General features: G+C 44.4%; 1 pseudogene; it reads right to left on the reverse strand.

Annotated features, from left to right (window-relative positions):
* LOC118936732 overlaps positions 1 to 19,481 on the reverse strand; it is a 92,261-nt pseudogene extending 72,780 nt beyond the window's left edge.
* Between the last annotated feature and the right edge of the window lie 760 nt (positions 19,482 to 20,241).

Raw genomic sequence — 20,241 nt, forward strand, 5'->3', positions numbered from 1 at the left:
AGGAGTAGTAAGTAGTAACACACAGAGGAGTAGTAAGTAGTAACACACAGAGGAGTAGTAAGTAGTAACACACAGAGGAGTAGTAAGTAGTAACACACAGAGGAGTAGTAAGTAGTAACACACAGGAGTAGTAACACACAGAGGAGTAGTAAGTAGTAACACACAGAGGAGTAGTAAGTAGTAACACACAGAGGAGTAGTAAGTAGTAACACACAGAGGAGTAGTAAGTAGTAACACACAGAGGAGTAGTAAGTAGTAACACACAGAGGAGTAGTAAGTAGTAACACACAGAGGAGTAGTAAGTAGTAACACACAGGAGTAGTAAGTAGTAACACACAGGAGTAGTAACACACAGAGGAGTAGTAAGTAGTAACACACAGAGGAGTAGTAAGTAGTAACACACAGGAGTAGTAACACACAGAGGAGTAGTAAGTAGTAACACACAGAGGAGTAGTAAGTAGTAACACACAGAGGAGTAGTAAGTAGTAACACACAGGAGTAGTAAGTAGTAACACACAGGAGTAGTAACACACAGAGGAGTAGTAAGTAGTAACACACAGAGGAGTAGTAAGTAGTAACACACAGAGGAGTAGTAAGTAGTAACACACAGAGGAGTAGTAAGTAGTAACACACAGAGGAGTAGTAAGTAGTAACACACAGGAGTAGTAAGTAGTAACACACAGAGGAGTAGTAAGTAGTAACACACAGAGGAGTAGTAAGTAGTAACACACAGAGGAGTAGTAAGTAGTAACACACAGAGGAGTAGTAAGTAGTAACACACAGAGGAGGCTAATTGACATAATTTGAGTCAATTGGAGGTACCTGTGGATGTATTTCAAGGCCTATCTTCAAACTCAGTGCCTCTTTGCTTGACATCATGGGAAAAATCAAAAGAAATCAGCCAAGACCTCAGAAAAAAATTTGTAGACCTTCACAAGTCTGGTTCATCCTTGGGAGCAATTTCCAAACGCCTGAAGGTACCAGGTTCATCTGTACAAACAATAGTACACAAGTATTAACACCATTGGACAACACAGCTGTCATACCACTCAGGAAGGAGACACATTCTGTCTCCTAGAGATGAATGTACTTTGGTGCAAAAAGGGCAAATCAATTCCAGAACAACAGCAAAGGACCTTGTGAAGATGCTGGAGGAAACAGGTACAAAAGTATCTATATCCACAGTAAAACGAGTCCTATATCGACATAACCTGAAAGGCCACTCAGCAAGGAAGAAGCCACTGCTCCAAAATGTCCATAAAAAAGCCAGACTAAGGTTTGCAACTGCACATGGGGACAAAGATCATACTTTTTGGAGAAATGTTCTCTGGTCTGATGTAACAAAAATAGAACTGTTTGGCCATAATGATCATCGTTATGTTTGGAGGAAAAAAGGGGAGGCTTGCAAGCTGAAGAACGCCATCCCAACTGTGAAGCACAGGGGTGGTAGCATCATGTTGTGGGGGGTGCTTTGCTGCAGGAGGGAATGGTGCACTTCACAAAATAGATGGCATCATGAGGCAGGAAAATTATGTGGATATATTGAAGCAACATCTCAAGACATCAGTCAGGAAGTTAAAGCTTGGTCGCAAATGGGTCTTCCAAATGAACAATGACCTCAAGCATACTTCCAAAGTTGTGGCAAAATGGCTTAAGGACAACAAAGTCAAGATATTGGAGTGACCATCACAAAGACCCGACCTCAACCCTACAGAAAATGTGTGGGCAGAACTGAAAAGGCGTGGGCGAGCAAGGAGGCCTTACAATCCTGACTCAGTTACACCAGCTCTGTCAGGAGGAATGGGCCAAAATGCACACAATATATTATGGGAAGCTTGTGGAAGGCTACCTGAAATGTTTGACCCAAGGTAAACAATTTAATGGCAATTCTACCAAATACTAATTGAGTGTATGTAAACTTCTGACCCACTGGGAATGTGATTAAATAAATAAAAGCTGAAATAAATCATTCTCTCTATTATTCTGACAATTCACATTCTTAAATAAAGTGGTGATCCTAACTGACCTAAGACAGGGAATTTTTACTAGGATTAAATGTCAGGAATTGTGAAAAACTGAGTTTAAATGTATTTGGCTAAGGTGTATGTAAACTTCCAACTCCAACAAAAATATAAACGCAACATGTAAAGTGTTGTTCCCATGTTTCATGAGCTGAAATAAAAGATTCCAGAAATGTTTCATACGCACAAAAAGGTTATTTCTTTCAAATTATGTGCACAAATTTGTTTACATCCCTGTTAGTGAGCATTTCTCCTTTTTCAAAGATAATCTATCCACCTGACAGGTGTGGCATATTAAGAAGCTGATTAAACAGCATGATCATTACACAGGTGCACCTTGTGCTGGGGACAATAAAAGGCTACTCTAAAATGTGCAGTTTATTCACACAACACAATGCCAGAGATGTCTCAAGTTTTGACGGAGCGTGCAATTGGCATGCTGATTGCACCAGAGCTTTTGCCAGAGAATTGAATGTACATTTCTCTACCATAAGCCACCTCCAACGTTGATTTTAGAGAATTTGGCAGTATGTCCAACCGGCCTCACAACCCCAGAACACATGTATGGCGTCATGTGGGCGAGTGGATTGCTGACGTCAACGTTGTGAACAAAGTGTCCCATGCAGGCATAAGCTACAGACAACAAATACAATTGCATTTTATTGATGGCAATGTGTCGGAGGAAACACTGTGCACCTGGCGACCTGGTTAGCGTGTACTGCGCCCACAGGAGTCGCTATAGTGCGCGATGAGACAAGGATATCCCTACCGGCCAAACCCTCCCTAAACCGGACGAAGCTAGGCCAATTGTGCGTCACCCCACGGACCTCCCGGTCGCAGCCGGCTGCGACAGAGCCTGGGCGCGAACCAAGAGTCTCTGGTGGCACAGCTAGCAACACAATGCCAGATATAAAAGCCCTAGATCACTGCGCCACCCATATAAAATCGCCTACATATGCACTGAGCTATTCTGATGCTTTAAGAAAACTGTTTGATTAAATAATGAAGACACAAATGACTCAAGAGCCTGATGGTGAGTGTTAAAAAAAGAAAAAGACATCGAGTGCCTGGCGCACGTTGTCTCGCTCTCCTCCCCACTGCAGCGAAAAGTGTGCTGTTATTGGGCATCAACATCTTTTCAGCCATTTCGTTTCAGACTTGTTTGACTGAAAAGTTATGTTACCGAAATCCCTCATTTGTTTACAAAAAACATTCCCGATTCCCCCAACCCTTGCTTTCTTTACGTGAAACATGTCAGCATCGCAGGCGACCAATACATTGTTTATAACAAACTCTGAACAGAGTAATGTCTTCAGAAAAACGGATGCGGAGGACGTGAAAAATAACGGGCAAATGTTTAATGCTAGCTCAGGAGGAAAAGAGGCAGTCAGAGCTGTGGAAGACATTTAACTTAGTTGTGGAAACGAATAAAGATTAAAAAAAGGAGAGTATAGGAGCAAGCATTGCGTGAGTATTATGTGTGCCAAACAGTTGCTGTTAGATTACAATAAAACAAATATGACCATTTGAAACAATGTAAACATTTGACTTAGTTGTGGAAACTATTGGAGATTGCTTGCTGTTTGGGGTTTTAGGCTGGGTTTCTGTACAGCACTTTGAGATATCAGCTGATGTACGAAGGGCTATATAAATACATTTGATTTGATTTGAGTATAGGAGCAATAACATCGGTGTACCAGAGAGTATATTCTAATGAGAAAAAAACGAAGCTTTTATTACAGCAGACTAAAAACAAGTACATGCATTTGTGAAATGCAGTTTATTTATTGTTTAGACTAATTATTCAAAGCTCCCTTTGTTATTTAATGTTAAAACTAAAATGCTTGATTGCATTTGGAAGCATGAATGTCTTGTATGCTATGTGATGACATGAACAAATTAATGACTGATTGATTCAGTGCATTCAGAAAGTATTCAGACCCTTTCCCCACATTGTTACTTTACAGCCTTATTCTAAAATTGATTAAATTATAATTTCTCATCAACCTACACACAATACCGCATAATGACAAAGCGAAAACAGGTTTATAGAAATGTTTGCAAATGTATTTGAAAAAAACAACAGAAATAACTTATTTACGTAGAGTAAGTTTCCATTGATCATTCTGATTGGACATAACTTGGAAAGGCACACACCTGGGGCGGCAGGTAGCCTAGTGGTTAGAGCTTTGGGCAAGTTTGGGTTGCTTTGGGTTGCTGGGTTGCTGGATCAAATCCCCAAGCTGACAATCTGTCGTTCTGCACCTGAACAAGGCAGTTAAACCACTGTTCCCCAGGAGGCTGTCACTGTATATAAGAATTTGCCCTTAACTGACTTGCCTAGTTAAATAAAGATTAAATTAAAAAAACAAGGTCCCACAGTTGATAGTGCATGTCAGAACAAAAACCAAGCCATGCGGTCGAAGGAATTGTCCATACAGCTCCGAGACAGGATTGTGTCGAGGCACAGAACTGGGGAAGGGTACCAAAACATTTCTGCAGCATTGAAGGTCCCAAAGAACATAATTATTAAATGGAAGAAGTTTGGAACCACCAAGACTCTTCCTTGAGCTGGCCGCCCGGCCAAACTTAGCAATCGTTGGAGGAGGTGCCTTGGTCAGGGAGGTGACCAAGAACCCGATGGTCACTCTGACAGAGTTCTTCTGTGGAGACGTGATAGGTGAGGTTAATTGAATGATAGACGTGTCCTTTTTTGTAGTTAATGTTTAGGCAATAATTAAAAGGATTCCACCCTGTCACTGTAAAGCATATGGAAATGTGTTTGGATCATAGCAGACAAGGAACTGTGACAGAGAACTTCTGACCACTGTGAATCTAATAGCAGGGAAGGAGGTCTCCCCACCCAGAGAGGACAACCATCTCAACAGCCCCTCCTTCCAGAAGGAAGGGAAGGAGGTCTCCCCACCCAGAGAGGACAACCATCTCAACAGCCCCACCTTCCAGAAGGAAGGGAAGGAGGTATCCCCACCCAGAGAGGACAACCATCTCAACAGCCCCACCTTCCAGAAGGAAGGGAAGGAGGTCTCCCCACCCAGAGAGGGGAGAACCCGTTGGGCTTGCAGATGGTGTAACATATGGCAGGATATGATAAGCAAAGTATTGGTCTGGATTATTCTTGTATACAATTGATGCATGTGTGTATTATTTTGTCATTTATGGTGGATTGATAGGTGAGGTTAATTGAATGATTAGAATATTCCGCCCTGAAACATATAATTGTATGGATTGATTAGAATGTATAAAATCATAATCAATAAATGTGTAGTCCTAGTCAGAATTAGGGTAAAACAATATGTCTTTATGGTATTTTAAACACAGACTGTCTGAGCTTGGTGCCGACCTGACTAGAGAACGGGGAGTACGTCTCAAGGACAAGGTCACTATCTCTGTTGTCTGGGTAGTGAGACACAGACAGTGTGTGTGTAGCAGGACAGGGTCACTATCTCTGTCGGCTGGGTAGTGAGACAGACAGTGTGTGTGTAGCAGGACAGGGTCACTATCTCTGTTGGCTGGGTAGTGAGACAGACAGTGTGTGTAGCAGGACAAGGTCACTATCTCTGTCGGCTGGGTAGTGAGACAGACAGTGTGTGTAGCAGGACAAGGTCACTATCTCTGTCGGCTGGGTAGTGAGACAGACAGTGTGTGTAGCAGGACAGGGTCACTATCTCTGTCGGCTGGGTAGTGAGACAGACAGTGTGTGCGTAGCAGGACATGTGTGTGCGTCTGTTTGTGTGCATGTGTGTGTGGGTATGTGTGTATGTGCGTCTGTTTGTGTGTGTATGTGTGTGCATATGGTTGTGTGTATGGGTGGGTGTGAGAAGTCAGTATAAAAGGAATTGTTTTGTATTCTTGACTTCAGAACGTTCCCGTGAATAAACCTTTTTTACTATTTAGCTGGGCCTCCGACTGTTTCATTCGACCAGGATCTTACACATTCTGGTTTGCAGACAGAGTAATATAATTAAATTGGGTGATGTACCTGGAGAACATAATTCTCTTATCAAGATGTGAGAACCTTCCAGAAGGACAACCATCTCAACAGCAATCCACCAATCAGGCCTTTATGGTAGAGTGGCCAGACGGAAGCCACTCCTCAATAAAAGGCACATGACAGCCCACTTGGAGTTTGTCAAAAGGCACTAAAGGACTCTCAGACCATGAGAAACAAGATTCTCTGGTCTGATGAAACCAAGATTGAACTCTTTGGCATGAATGCCAAGCGTCACATCTGGAGGAAACCTGGCACCATGCTTACGGTGAAGCATGGTGGTGGCAGCATCATGCTTTGGGGATGTTTTTCAGTGGCAGGGACTGAGAAACTAGTCAGGATCGAGGGAAAGATGAAAGGAGCAAAGTACAGTGAGACCCTTGATGAAAGCCTGCTCCTGACTGCTCAGGACCTCAGACTGGGGCGAAGGTTCACCTTCCAACAGCACAACAACCCTAAGCACACAGCCAAGACAACGCAGGAGTGGGATAAGTCTCTGAATGTCCTTGACTGGCCCAGCTCAAGCCCGGACTTGAACCCGATTGAACATCTCTGGAGAGACCTGAAAATAGCTGTGCAGTGACGCTCCCCATCCAACCTGACAGAGCTTGAGAGGATCTGCAGAGAAGAATGAGAGAAACTCCCTAAATACAGGTGTGCCAAGCTTGTAGCGTCCTACCCAAGAAGACTCGAGGCTGTAATCGCTGCCAAAGGTGCTTCGAAAAAGTACTGAGTAAAGAATACTTACGTAAATGGGACATTTCCAGACTTTATTTTTAGTACATTTGCTATAATAAAACAAAACAACAGTTTTGATTTGTCATTATGGGGTATTGTGTGTAGATTGATGAGGAAAAACATTTGAATCCATTTTAGAATAAGGCTGAACGTAACAAAACGTGGAAAAAGCCAAGGGGTCTGAATACGTTCTGAATACGTTCTGAATACACTGTATATTGAAATATAGGCCTAAGTAAGTTATGGTATTAAACTGGACATTCAATGATGGTTACACAAGGACACTATACCAAGCCTACTAATGATAACGACATGACTTATTATTAGAATGATCATCATAATAAGTGTAATAATAACAATCAGAAGTAGATCAAGGGAAAGGAGGGTATAGGAGAGAGAACTGCATGCATATTATGTGACAAACAGGTGCTGTTAGATTACAATATTATTTTTCTGCCTGTTTGGAACAGTGTAAACAACACTAAATAAATTAGAAGTAATACCAGTCTGTTCTAATGAGAAAAAAAAACTTGTCAAGCCTTTATTACAGTATAGCAAAGATTAAAAACAGCCAAATCTGTGAAATTGCTTTAACCGACATTTTGCTGTTACATGAGGCTTGGTGCTGACGGAATCAGTAGGCTATTAAACACTCAAACGGGTAAAAGAAGCAGGATCTATCTTATTTTGTGTCACAGCGGTCTAAGGCACTGCATCTCAGTGCTAGAGGCGTCACTACAGACCCTGGTTCGATTCCAGGCTGTATCACAACTGCAGTGATTGGGAGTCCCATAGGGCGGCTCACAATTGGCCCAGTGTCGTCCGGGTTAGGCCGTTGTTGTAAATAAGAATTTGTTCTTAACTGGCTTGCCTAGTTAAATAAAGGTGTCTTGTGCACCATTAAAACAATTCTAATTGCGACTGCTCGACTAAAGAAATCTCGGTTGACCAACAGCCTATCGACCAAACAATCCACTAAATAGGATCAGCTCTACCAAAATGACTCAATACATTATTTACCATTAATTTCTATTGGGTATAAAACAATATAAAAAACAACCAAAACTAACTGCAAATCCATTTGTAGAATCACAATCTTGATTGCGTACTAGGAATATGGGAACAAATACATGTATGTTAAAGTTTCTAACTTTGGTTTTACTGGGCTATGACCCAGAAGTTTCTATCTCCTCTGCTCAGCTGTTCATCTCGTCTAGTCAGGTCAGGTCAGAGTAGATCCACCCAGAGGAGAGTGTATGGTATGAAACAGGAACACTATAGTCGGGGGGGCTGAAGAGGGAAAAAGCTGAAAGATTCTACAAGCAGTCGGAGGCCCTCCGAATTCTTGGACCCCCACAGTTGATTCCATCTGACCCCCACCCCACCACTACCCCCTGAACTCACCTAACCCTACACTCTATCAAAGGGTAAGAGAGAGAAAATAGGCAAAACTATTGTTAGCGTTACTGAAACCAGGGGTTAAGGAGAGGACCGGTGTCTGTGGTCCGGTGACCGCCTGTTAGTTCTCCTCATGGGATCAGCAGTGGACTCATGGCTGTATGAATTATTAAAAACACACACACAGCATAATTTTTCATCACTGTTTGTGTTGTAAATAATTGTTGTAAATTGCAGTGTGATTATGGCCATTACGCTGCGATGACATTTAGTACTAGAGTCCACCACTCCCTTATCTGTTTTGATTGTCCAGCTGTAAGACATTGTAAAATCATTTCCTCTCAGGGATTTGGGTGGATTTCTCATGGTGATAACCATGACAACTGGTGATCATCAATAATAACACGCTAATAATAACAAATGGGCTTCATAGAGTGTGTGTGTACGCGAGTATGCCTGTGGGCGAGAGAGAGTAGAGCTCAGCGGAGTGAGAGAGAGAATTATTTTTTATTTTTTTCAACCTTTATTTAACTAGGCAAGTCATTTAAGAACAAATTCTTATTTTCAATGACGGCCTAGGAACAGTGGGTTAACTGCCTGTTCAGGGGCAGAACGACATATTTGTACCTTGTCAGCTCAGGGGTTTGAACTTGCAACCGTCCAACGCTCTAACCACTACCCTGCCGTCCCAGAATGAAGGCTATACGTATGTCCTATGTAGAATGTGATCTGTAAGGTTGCGTGGAGGATGAGTGTGTCTAACTGTGTGTGCTATGCAAATGTATGTGTTTGTTCTGGGAGGACCCAGAGAGAGGCTCATCTAGTTGGTGCTGACAGAAGGGCTCTTTAGATTGGAGCCAACAGAGCAGAGCTACAGAGAGACACACGGGGACACTCATCCATGGAGCTCCATCTGAGTGCTTCCACCCCTCCCTTTCCATTTAGAGTCCAACTGTCCTCTCCTCCTTCCATCCCCAGGTAAAGGCCTACAGGGGTATCTGTTACCTTATCAGATCAGTGGAATCTGAGCACACACTGTGTGTTTAAGTGTATCGGCGTAAAATTACCATCAACTTTGGGGTCCATTTCAGATAAGTCAATTGAAGAGATGAGTGGGAATTCATGAATGGAAAAACTACTAACTTCTTCTTTTGTTAAATGTGGGGGTTGGCATTTGAGTTTTATTTCCTAAATTGACAGAATAGAAATGATCCAATCCTAGTAACCGTACTCAACCACCTAATTCATGGCAACACCAACACACCAAACACAGCAGCAGTGGGTGCCATGGTAATGAGTGGGGGTGTAATCACGGGAAGTTAGCGAGCCTGACAGCCACGGGGGAACAGGAGAGCTGGGCGGCCCACTTCAACGTCACATCCTGGTACACCAGCAGCATGTTGTTATGGTTACCGACCAGAGTGTTGGTGGTGCCTTCAGACACTGGGAAGAGAAGGAGGGGTCAGAGGTTAGATCAGTCACAGGAGACGCATGAAACATAATGAAAAGTGCTTTATAAATACAGTCCTTCTATCCATCAGTCATCAATGGGATGTCGATTTACTCTGAGTTGCTTTGGCAGGCAAGAAGCCAGTCCATAAATGACGACAAACCTTAAATTAATATTTAACCATTTAGAAAGCAAAAAGATCTCAAAGGTCATTACAAATGAATTAAACAAGGCCTAGTTCTGGGGTGAGGATGTGTCTTTGAGGTAGAAGATTAATTTGTGAGAACACACATGGTTAAACCCCAGGTTGACCTGAAATGGTCTAGCATGAAAACGCCTTTTGGTTTGGCCACACACACACAAGCATTTAGAGTGACTGCCACCGCGGGAGATCTGAGAGGCACACGCAACACACGCCTAGCCAACCTCATTGGGATAGAGGGCAGGGGCGGGCAAGGCCAAAATGACAGACACAGTTTATATATGACTCCTTCCATCCACTACATATAGCGCCATTTGTTTTTTCTCCTCTTTTGCTCCCTCTGGTTCGTTCTGTTCTTCCACTGTGGCCAGGCACTGTATTAATAGCAGCGTATCAGACAGACATGTGGCAATCGTTTCCCTGAACACACCTTACCCTGAGGTGTATCTGTGTGTGTGTACACTAATTATCAGTGATTATTATACATGCTGGGGTTAAGTGGCTGTATTATCACTAGAGGGAAAAACAGAGGATGAGAGAGAGAGAGAGAGAGAGAGAGAGAGAGAGAGAGAGAGAGAGAGAGAGAGAGAGAGACAGAGAGAGAGAGAGAGAGAGAGAGAGAGAGAAAGACAGAGAGAGAGAGAGAGAGAGAGAGACACAGAGAGAGAGAGAGCGAGAGAGACAGAGAGAGAGAGAGAGAGAGAGAGAGAGAGAGAGAGGCAAAGAAACGAGGAAGAGAGAGAAAAGGAGAACGCGAGCCAAAAAAGACAGCTGCATAGCGGAGGGCCAAAAGGGGAAACCTGTGAAATATTGAGAGCGGGCCGGTAAACCGCTAAAGTTCCAGCCAAAACAATGTGAAAGTCAGCAGCCCGGAAAGTTCCTCTCCCTCTCTCTCTCTGTATTGAAAACCAAACCGCAGCAGATTACAATAGCGGGAAGCCATTTGCCATACTATCCGGGTGGCTGCTGAAAACACAACCAGAGAAATCTATCGAGGACTGTGATCGATGTCACCTGGGATCCTGGCCTTTACAGAGGAACAATGCAAATGGAATGGGAAGTGTGGTGTGTGTGTGTGTGTGTGTGTGCGCGCGCGTGTATACCAGAAAGAATGGTGCTCAGAGGTCAAACACACCTCTATGAGGAATAGCAGGTGCCTCTGGTTTAAAAAACTTTTTTTTAAATCTCTCTCTCAAACACTCTGCTTCCCATCTTCCTCGTCCATCCCTCTCTCATTGATTTCCTCCCTCCTTTCTCTCACCTATTTCCCTCCTCTCTCTCTCCCTCCCTCCCCCTTTCTCTCCCGCTATCCTTCCCTTGCCATCCCCCTCTCCATGTATATACAGGTAACTGCCAAAATAAAGGAAACACTTGAGTAAAGAAGGGATACAAAGTATATTGAAAGCAGGCACTTCAACACAGGTGTGGTTCCTGAGTTAATTAAGAGATGAACATCCCATCATGCCGAGGGTCATGTATAAAAAATGTCCAGTTGCCCATTATTTGGGCTACCATGGCTAGAAGAGATCTAAGAGACTTTGAAAGTGGGGTCTTAAAGGAGCATAGGGGATTTAAAGGGTGTGTATATCTCTCAGTCACCAGATCTCAACTCAACTGGACACTTATGGGCGATTCTGGCGCGCCACTTGAGACTGCGTTTTCCACCACCATCAACAAAACACCAAATGATGGAATGTCTTGTGGAAGAATGGTGTCGCATCCCTCCAACAGATTTCCAGACACTTGTAGAATCTATACCAAGGTGCATTCAAGCGGTTCTGTTCGGCTCATGGTGGCCCCAACGCCCTACTAATACACTTATGTTAGTGTTTCCTTTATTTTGGCAGTTACCTGTAATTGAGCTCAGCTGGAGAGAGGTGTGTTGGCTGGAACCCATTAGTGGGCCCTGCGATAGTGGGATTAACATGGAACACGCAGACCCCTGATCCACAGGGCATTCCGCCAGTAGAACATGCTGTGTGTGTGCATGTGCGTGTGCTTATGCAGGTGACGGTGCTGTGTGTTGCATGTTCGAGGTGCTACATATGCTAAATATGGATCCGATTAGAGCGTGCCTTGCTCTGTGACATTTCCTACTTCCTCTGGTTGGAGTGGTATGTTGGGAGTCAGTCAAGACAGACAGATGCACTGTGTAGAGCTGTACTCCAGTCCCTCATTAAACCCAACCCAGGAGCCGAGACTCCCTATCAGATGAACCTGAGCTCACAGACAAACACTCATTCTGCTACCGACACGCACACTGGACAGGCATGGGGAACGTCTTATCACCACTAGAAATATTTGTTAGACCAGTATCCACATGGCAGACCTAAAACAAAGACTGGATAGGAGAGTCAGCAATAATATTCATCAATTATATGGAGGATGGATATCTGCTATGTCATACAATATGCCCTACAAATAATGTGTCTGATATCAAGCAGTAAATAAGCTAATGATATCAAGCAGTAAAACAGTATGTTATGTGAGGAAGCAGCTAGGGCTGTACCATTACCTGAGGGACAGGGGAGGAAGCACTAGGGCTCTACCATTACCTGAGGAGTAGGGGAGGAAGCACTAGGGCTCTACCATTACCTGAGGGACAGGGGAGGAAGCACTAGGGCTGTACCATTACCTGAGGGACAGGGGAGGAAGCAATAGGGCTCTACCATTACCTGTGGAGTAGGGGAGGAAGCAGCTGGTGTTGTACTCCAGTTTCTTCATGAAGAGGATATGTCTGTTGTCTTTGAGAAAGTATAGATTCCTCTCGCCGCAAACAAAGATGGAGGACGAGGACGGAGAGGAGGGGACACTTGAGGTCCAAGGCCTGCTCCCCCGGGACCAGGGTCCAGTCAGCCTGGGGGGGAAACACACACACAGGGTTACACACACACAAACTTCTCTTCTCACCGTCAGTCTCTTCCCTGCAGTTTTGCTATGCTGCTCAGAATCCTTCTCAGTGGTAACACTTCAGTTTAGACAAACACAATGTTCTCAGTGGTAACACTTCAGTTTAGACAAACACAATGTTCTCAGTGGTAACACTTCAGTTTAGACAAACACAATGTTCTCAGTGGTAACACTTCAGTTTAGACAAACACAATGTTCTCAGTGGTAACACTTCAGTTTAGACAAACACAATGTTCTCAGTGGTAACACTTCAGTTTAGACAAACACAATGTTCTCAGTGGTAACACTTCAGTTTAGACAAACACGATGTTCTCAGTGGTAACACTTCAGTTTAGACACACACAATGTTCTCAGTGGTAACACTTCAGTTTAGACACACACAATGTTCTCAGTGGTAACACTTCAGTTTAGACACACAATGTTCTCAGTGGTAACACTTCAGTTTAGACAAACACAATGTTCTCAGTGGTAACACTTCAGTTTAGACAAACAATGTTCTCAGTGGTAACACTTCAGTTTAGACAAACAATGTTCTCAGTGGTAACACTTCAGTTTAGACACACAATGTTCTCAGTGGTAACACTTCAGTTTAGACACACAATGTTCTCAGTGGTAACACTTCAGTTTAGACACACAATGTTCTCAGTGGTAACACTTCAGTTTAGACAAACACAATGTTCTCAGTGGTAACACTTCAGTTTAGACACACAATGTTCTCAGTGGTAACACTTCAGTTTAGACACACAATGTTCTCAGTGGTAACACTTCAGTTTAGACAAACACAATGTTCTCAGTGGTAACACTTCAGTTTAGACAAACACAATGTTCTCAGTGGTAACACTTCAGTTTAGACACACAATGTTCTCAGTGGTAACACTTCAGTTTAGACAAACACAATGTTCTCAGTGGTAACACTTCAGTTTAGACAAACACCATGTTCTCAGTGGTAACACTTCAGTTTAGACAAACACAATGTTCTCAGTGGTAACACTTCAGTTTAGACAAACACAATGTTCTCAGTGGTAACACTTCAGTTTAGACAAACACAATGTTCTCAGTGGTAACACTTCAGTTTAGACAAACACAATGTTCTCAGTGGTAACACTTCAGTTTAGACAAACACAATGTTCTCAGTGGTAACACTTCAGTTTAGACAAACACAATGTTCTCAGTGGTAACACTTCAGTTTAGACAAACACAATGTTCTCAGTGGTAACACTTCAGTTTAGACAAACACAATGTTCTCAGTGGTAACACTTCAGTTTAGACAAACACAATGTTCTCAGTGGTAACACTTCAGTTTAGACAAACACAATGTTCTCAGTGGTAACACTTCAGTTTAGACACACACAATGTTCTCAGTGGTAACACTTCAGTTTAGACACACAATGTTCTCAGTGGTAACACTTCAGTTTAGACAAACACAATGTTCTCAGTGGTAACACTTCAGAAACACTTCAGCTGGACCCTCTGTCAGAAGCTCCACTGTCATAACAGACATCCATCTGTGTTATGACAACTAAAGTTTGTGCCACAAACCATTATTCAGGTACGCCAGTTAGCTAGCATCATGCTTTAACGTTCTCAAACAATGGCTTTATTAATAGCAGTATCATGACACTGATCTGGAGTCAGTCTACAGTAGTCTAGCAGTATGGCATTAATACAATCTGATTTCCAGTAAAAAGCTGGAACTGGCTATAGTAGCTACAGACATCTCACACACGCTCAGTCACCTGGCCCCTCGGGAGGGAGAAGGAAAAGCTGCTAAGAATCAGATAATTACCTGAAGAGAAATCAGAACCTGCTAAGCCCTGATGTTTATGGAGCTGGAAACGACAGGAGACTATTTGCTCTGTCAGGGAGAAAGTATTTTTCTCTCTCGCTCTCTTGAGAAAAGAATGAAGGGATGAACATGTCCAAAGACAACAGCAAGCAGTGCCAATGGGAAGGTGGAGGAAGAGGAACCGGGACCTATTTTGCCGTTACTAGTTGCAGAGTGATTCAAATAGAGTACACTCCTGACAAATGCACATCGAAAAGTGCACTTTGGTTTGCATTCATTCATTATTTTTGATAAGCTATAAGAAATCTGAAGGCCTCAATCCTAAATGGATGGGAGAGTTTGGCACCATCTTGCCAAATGTAAGGGCAGAGTACTATGGTCAGGTATGTTGGTGAATGAGCTAGTGTGAATGAGACCTAACACATAGAATCACAAAGAGTGTGTGTGTGGCGAGTGCATGAGCGATGATAGAAAAATTTATGCAGCCTACAGTTCTGCTTGACTTGTTGGGGCGGCTCCGCTATGTTGTGGTGGTGGATTAGCTGCTCTGCTATGTTGTAGTAGTGGGTTAGCTGCTCTGCTATGTTGTGTGGTAGTAGTGGGTTAGCTGCTCTGCTATGTTGTGTTATAGTAGTGGGTTAGCTGCTCTGCTATGTTGTGTTGTAGTAGTGGGTTAGCTGCTCTGCTATGTCGTAGTGGTGAGTTAGCTGCTCTGCTATGTTGTGTTATAGTAGTGGGTTAGCTGCTCTGCGATGTTGTGTTGTAGTGGTGGGTTAGCTGCTCTGCTATGTTGTAGTAGTGGGCTAGCTGCTCTGCGATGTTGTGTTGTAGTAGTGGGTTAGCTGCTCTGCTATGTTGTAATGGTGGGTTAGCTGCTCTGCTATGTTGTAGTGGTGGGTTAGCTGCTCTGCTATGTTGTAGTGGTGGGTTAGCTGCTCTGCTATGTTGTGGTGGTGGGTTAGCTGCTCTGCTATGTTGTAGTGGTGTGTTAGCTGCTCTGCTATGTTGTAGTGGTGTGTTAGCTGCTCTGCTATGTTGTAGTAGTGGGTTAGCTGCTCTGCTATGTTGTAGTAGTGGGTTAGCTGCTCTGCTATGTTGTGGTGGTGGGTTAGCTGCTCTGCTATGTTGTAGTAGTGTGTTAGCTGCTCTGCTATGTTGTAGTAGTGTGTTAGCTGCTCTGCTATGTTGTAGTAGTGTGTTAACTGCTCTGCTATGTTGTAGTGGTGTGTTAGCTGCTCTGCTATGTTGTGGTGGTGGGTTAGCTGCTCTGCTATGTTGTAGTAGTGGGTTAGCTGCTCTGCTATGTTGTAGTAGTGGGTTAGCTGCTCTGCTATGTTGTAGTAGTGGGTTAACTGCTCGGCTAAGTTGTGTTGTAGTAGTGGGTTAGCTGCTCTGCTATGTTGTAGTAGTGGGTTAGCTGCTCTGCTATGTTGTAGTAGTGGGTTAGCTGCTCTGCTATGTTGTAGTAGTGGGTAAGCTGCTCTGCTATGTTGTAGTGGTGAGTTAGCTGCTCTGCTATGTTGTGTTGTAGTAGTGGGTTAGCTGCTCTGCTATGTTGTAGTGGTGAGTTAGCTGCTCTGCTATGCTGTGTTGTAGTAGTGGGTTAGCTGCTCTGCTATGTTGTGTTGTAGTAGTGGGTTAGCTGCTCTGCTATGTTGTAGTAGTGGGTTAGCTGCTCTGCTATGTTGTGGTGGTGGGTTAGCTGCTCTGCTGTGCTGTGTTGTAGTAGTGGGTTAGCTGCTCTGCTATGTTGTGTTGTAGTAGTGGGTTAGCTGCTCTGCTATGTTGTAGTAGTGGGTTAGCTGCTCTGCTATGTTGTGGTGGTGGGTTAGCTGCTCTGCTGTGTTATAGTAGTGGGTTAGCTGCTCTGCTATGTTGTAGTAGTGGGTCAGCTACTCTGCTATGTTGTAGTAGTGGGTTAGCTGCTCTGCTATGGTGTAGTAGTGGGTTAGCTGCTCTGCTATGTTGCAGTAGTGGGTCAGCTGCTCTGCTATGTTGCAGTAGTGGGTTAGCTGCTCTGCTATGGTGTAGTAGTGGGTTAGCTGCTCTGCTATGTTGTAGTGGTGGGTTAGCTGCTCTGCTATGTTGTAGTAGTGGGTTAGCTGCTCTGCTATGTTGTAGTAGTGGGTTAGCTGCTCTGCTATGGTGTAGTAGTGGGTTAGCTGCTCTGCTATGTTGTGTTGTAGTAGTGGGTTAGCTGCTCTGCTATGTTGTAGTAGTGGGTTAGCTGCTCTGCTATGGTGTAGTCGTGGGTTAGCTGCTCTGCTATGGTGTAGTAGTGGGTTAGCTGCTCTGCTCTGCTATGTTGTAGTAGTGGGTTAGCTGCTCTGCTATGGTGTAGTCGTGGGTTAGCTGCTCTGCTATGTTGTGTTGTAGTAGTGGGTTAGCTGCTCTGCTATGTTGTAGTGGTGGGTTAGCTGTTCTGCTATGTTGTGTTATAGTAGTGGGTTAGCTGCTCTGCTATGTTTTAGTAGTGGGTTAGCTGCTCTGCTATGTTGTAGTAGTAGGTTAGCTGCTCTGCTATGTTGTGTTGTAGTGGTGGGTTAGCTGCTCTGCTCATTTGTCTCCTGCTGAATCTGATATGTCCATTAACACCTCTCGACCTGAGCAGGCCTGTTCACAGCAGCCTTACACAGCTTTAGGTCTGCGTTTGTGTGTGGAGTGCTTGGAATGGCCCACTGAGTTTTATGGCAGAGAAAATCTGAGATGGCTGAGTACACACTCACACACAAAGAGCCATAACACAGAGTGGCTGTGAGAGCAGAGAACTATAATTAGGCCTCTACACGCTATTAAAAATCACACACATCAACGAGGGGTCAGGGAGTACCACCTGCAGAGCAGATACACACATACACAATAATAAACACGTGTGGGTGTGTGCTTCACCAGCTATTCTGGTCATCCCCCTTTGGTGAACTGGGCTCAGGGTGGGAGGTTAGTAAAACACTGAAGGACAAGGCCACTAACACAATTACCTCGCCCTGTGTGTGTGAGTGTATCACACGTATGGTGTGTGTGCATGTATGTGTGTGTCTTCTCTCACGCTTGTGAGTTTGTCTACGCCCATACTAAATATATTAAAAAACGCTCTTCTAGCTCTATTAAACATTATTCCAGCACGTCTACCCTTAGCAGAGACATACAGAGGAAACCAGCCCTACTAATAGCATTAATAGAACATGCTGTTACACAGGTTGAGCCCAAGGACAAAGCACAGAGGCTGGCAGGACAGAGCAGAGCAGTGCAGTGGTTCTTTGGGCCTGGGTTCTGGGTGGAGTGTGGGCCTGGGTTCTGGGTGGAGTGTGGGCCAGGTGCTGCTTAGAATGGCCTACGCTGTTTGTGAGTGTGTGTGGCCCGATTCTGACCCAAACCCAGCCTAGCCATTAGGGCGGTATTACTACAACACCGCTATTACAGCGCCTACAGTCATTCCATGGTCAGGAACTATTATGGGTGCTCACATTTTCAGCAAGGTCCTACAATATATATATAATTTCAGATGAATACACTAACTCAGATGACAAGTGTGTACGGTGGTGTGTAGGAGCCGATTCCACAGGCTGTGCTGCTCCCTGGTGGTGGTGTGTGGTAGTGTAACCCTGGAGCAGGATCATCTTGTCCTCTTATTTATAGGAACCTCATTGGAATCCACTCTCTCTCTCTCCCTACACTGACAGGAGAGGGACACGACTATACTGCGAGTGTGTGAGAGAGAGAGACTCAGAGAGTAAGAAAGAGAAGGAGAGAAATGGAAAGGGAGGAGGGACAGAGATAAAAAAAAAGATGGAGCTGAAGGGTAGGGCTGCCGTCTTATTGGCTCTTAACCAATCGTGCTTCAGGACATCAGAACTGGGATTACTCACTTCAAATTGAACTAGGAGTTTTTCTTCAATAAGTCGGACGTGAGGGAAATGCTACAGACAACCGACCAGGCCTAGATCCCTGTGATTCGCTGGAAAAAGAAACGTAGGTTTCGCGGAAAGAGATCAGGATGCCTTGTGAGGATCAGGTGAAGAGTGGCTAATCTGCCCTTTCCTTCCGTTCTTCTAGCTAACGTTCAACCACTGGAAAATAAATGGGACGAACTGAAAGCACGTATATCCTAACAACGGGACATTAAAAACTGTAATATCTTATGTTTTACCGAGTCGTGGCTGAACGACGACATTAAGATCATACAAGCTTGCGGGTTATACACTCCATCGGCAGGACAGAACAGCAGCCTCTGGTAAGACACGGGGCGAGGGCCTATGCATATTTGTAAACAATAGCTGGGGCACGATATCTAAGGAAGTCTCAGGGTTTTGCTCGCCTGAGGTAGAGTATCTCATGATAAGCTGTAGACCACACAATCTGTATTTTTCGTACATACCACCACAGACCAAGGCTGGCACTAAAACTGCACTCAATGAGCTGTATTCCGCCATAAGCAAACAGGAAAACACTCATCCAGAGGCAGCACTCCTAGTGGCCGGGGACTTTAATGCAGGGAAACTTAAATTAGTTTTACCTAATTTACCTAATTTCTATCAGCATGTTAAATGCGCAACCAGAGGGAAGAAAATCTAGACAACCTTCAATCAACACACAGAGACTCGTACAAAGCTCTCCCTCGGCCTCCATCTTACCATAACTCTATCCTCTTGATTCCTGTTAGCAAGCAAAAAATTAAAGCAGGAAGCACCAGTCAACCTCTCCCTGTCTGAGTGTGTAATACCAACATGTTTCAAGCAGACCACCATAGTCCCTGTGCCCAAAAACACTAAGGTAACCTGCCTAAATGACTACCGACCCGTAGCACTCACATCTGTAGCCATGAAGTGCTTTGAAAGGCTGGTCATGGCTCACATCAACACCATTATCCCAGAAACCGTAGACCCACTCCAATTTGCATACTGCACCAACAGATCCACAGATGATGCAATCTCTATTGCACTCCACACTGCCCTCACTCACCTGGACATACGGAACACCTATGTGAGAATGCTATTCAGTACCCTCAAAGCTCATCACTAAGCTAAGGATCCTGGGCTAACACTACTCCCTCTGCAACTGGATCCTGGACATCCTGTCTGGCCACCCCCAGGTGGTAAGGATGGGTATCAACACATCCGCTACGCTGATCCTCAACACAGGGGCCCCTCAGGGGTGCATGCTCAGTCGCCTCCTGACTCCCTGTTCACTCATGACTGCACAGCCAGGCATTATTCCAACACCATTATTAAGTTTGTAGATGACACAACAGAGTGATCACCGACAACAATGAGAGCCTACAGGGAGGAGGTCAGAGACCTGACCGTGTGGTGCAAGGACAATAAACTCTCCCTCAACATGATCAAGACAAAGGAGATGATTGTGGACTAAAGGAAAAGGAGGACTGAGCAGGCCCCCATTCTCATTGACAGGGCTGTAGTGGAGCAGGTTGACAGCTTCAAGTTCCTTGGCATCCACATCGCCATCAAACTACATGGTCCAAGCACACCAAGACAGTCGTGAAGACAAAACCTATTCCCCCTCAGGAGATTGAAAAGATTTGGCATGGGTTTTACAGCTGCACCATCGAGAGCATCCTGATGGGTTGCATCACAGCCTGGTATGGCAACTGCACTACAGAGGGTAGTGCGTACGGCCCAGTACATCACTGGGGCCAGGCTTCCTGCCATCCAGGACTTCTATACCAGGCGGTGTCCGAGGAAGGCCCTAAAAATTGTCAAAGACTCCAGC

Source organism: Oncorhynchus mykiss, chromosome 2 (assembly GCF_013265735.2).
Source record: "Oncorhynchus mykiss isolate Arlee chromosome 2, USDA_OmykA_1.1, whole genome shotgun sequence".
In the NCBI taxonomy this organism is placed as follows: domain Eukaryota; kingdom Metazoa; phylum Chordata; class Actinopteri; order Salmoniformes; family Salmonidae; genus Oncorhynchus; species Oncorhynchus mykiss.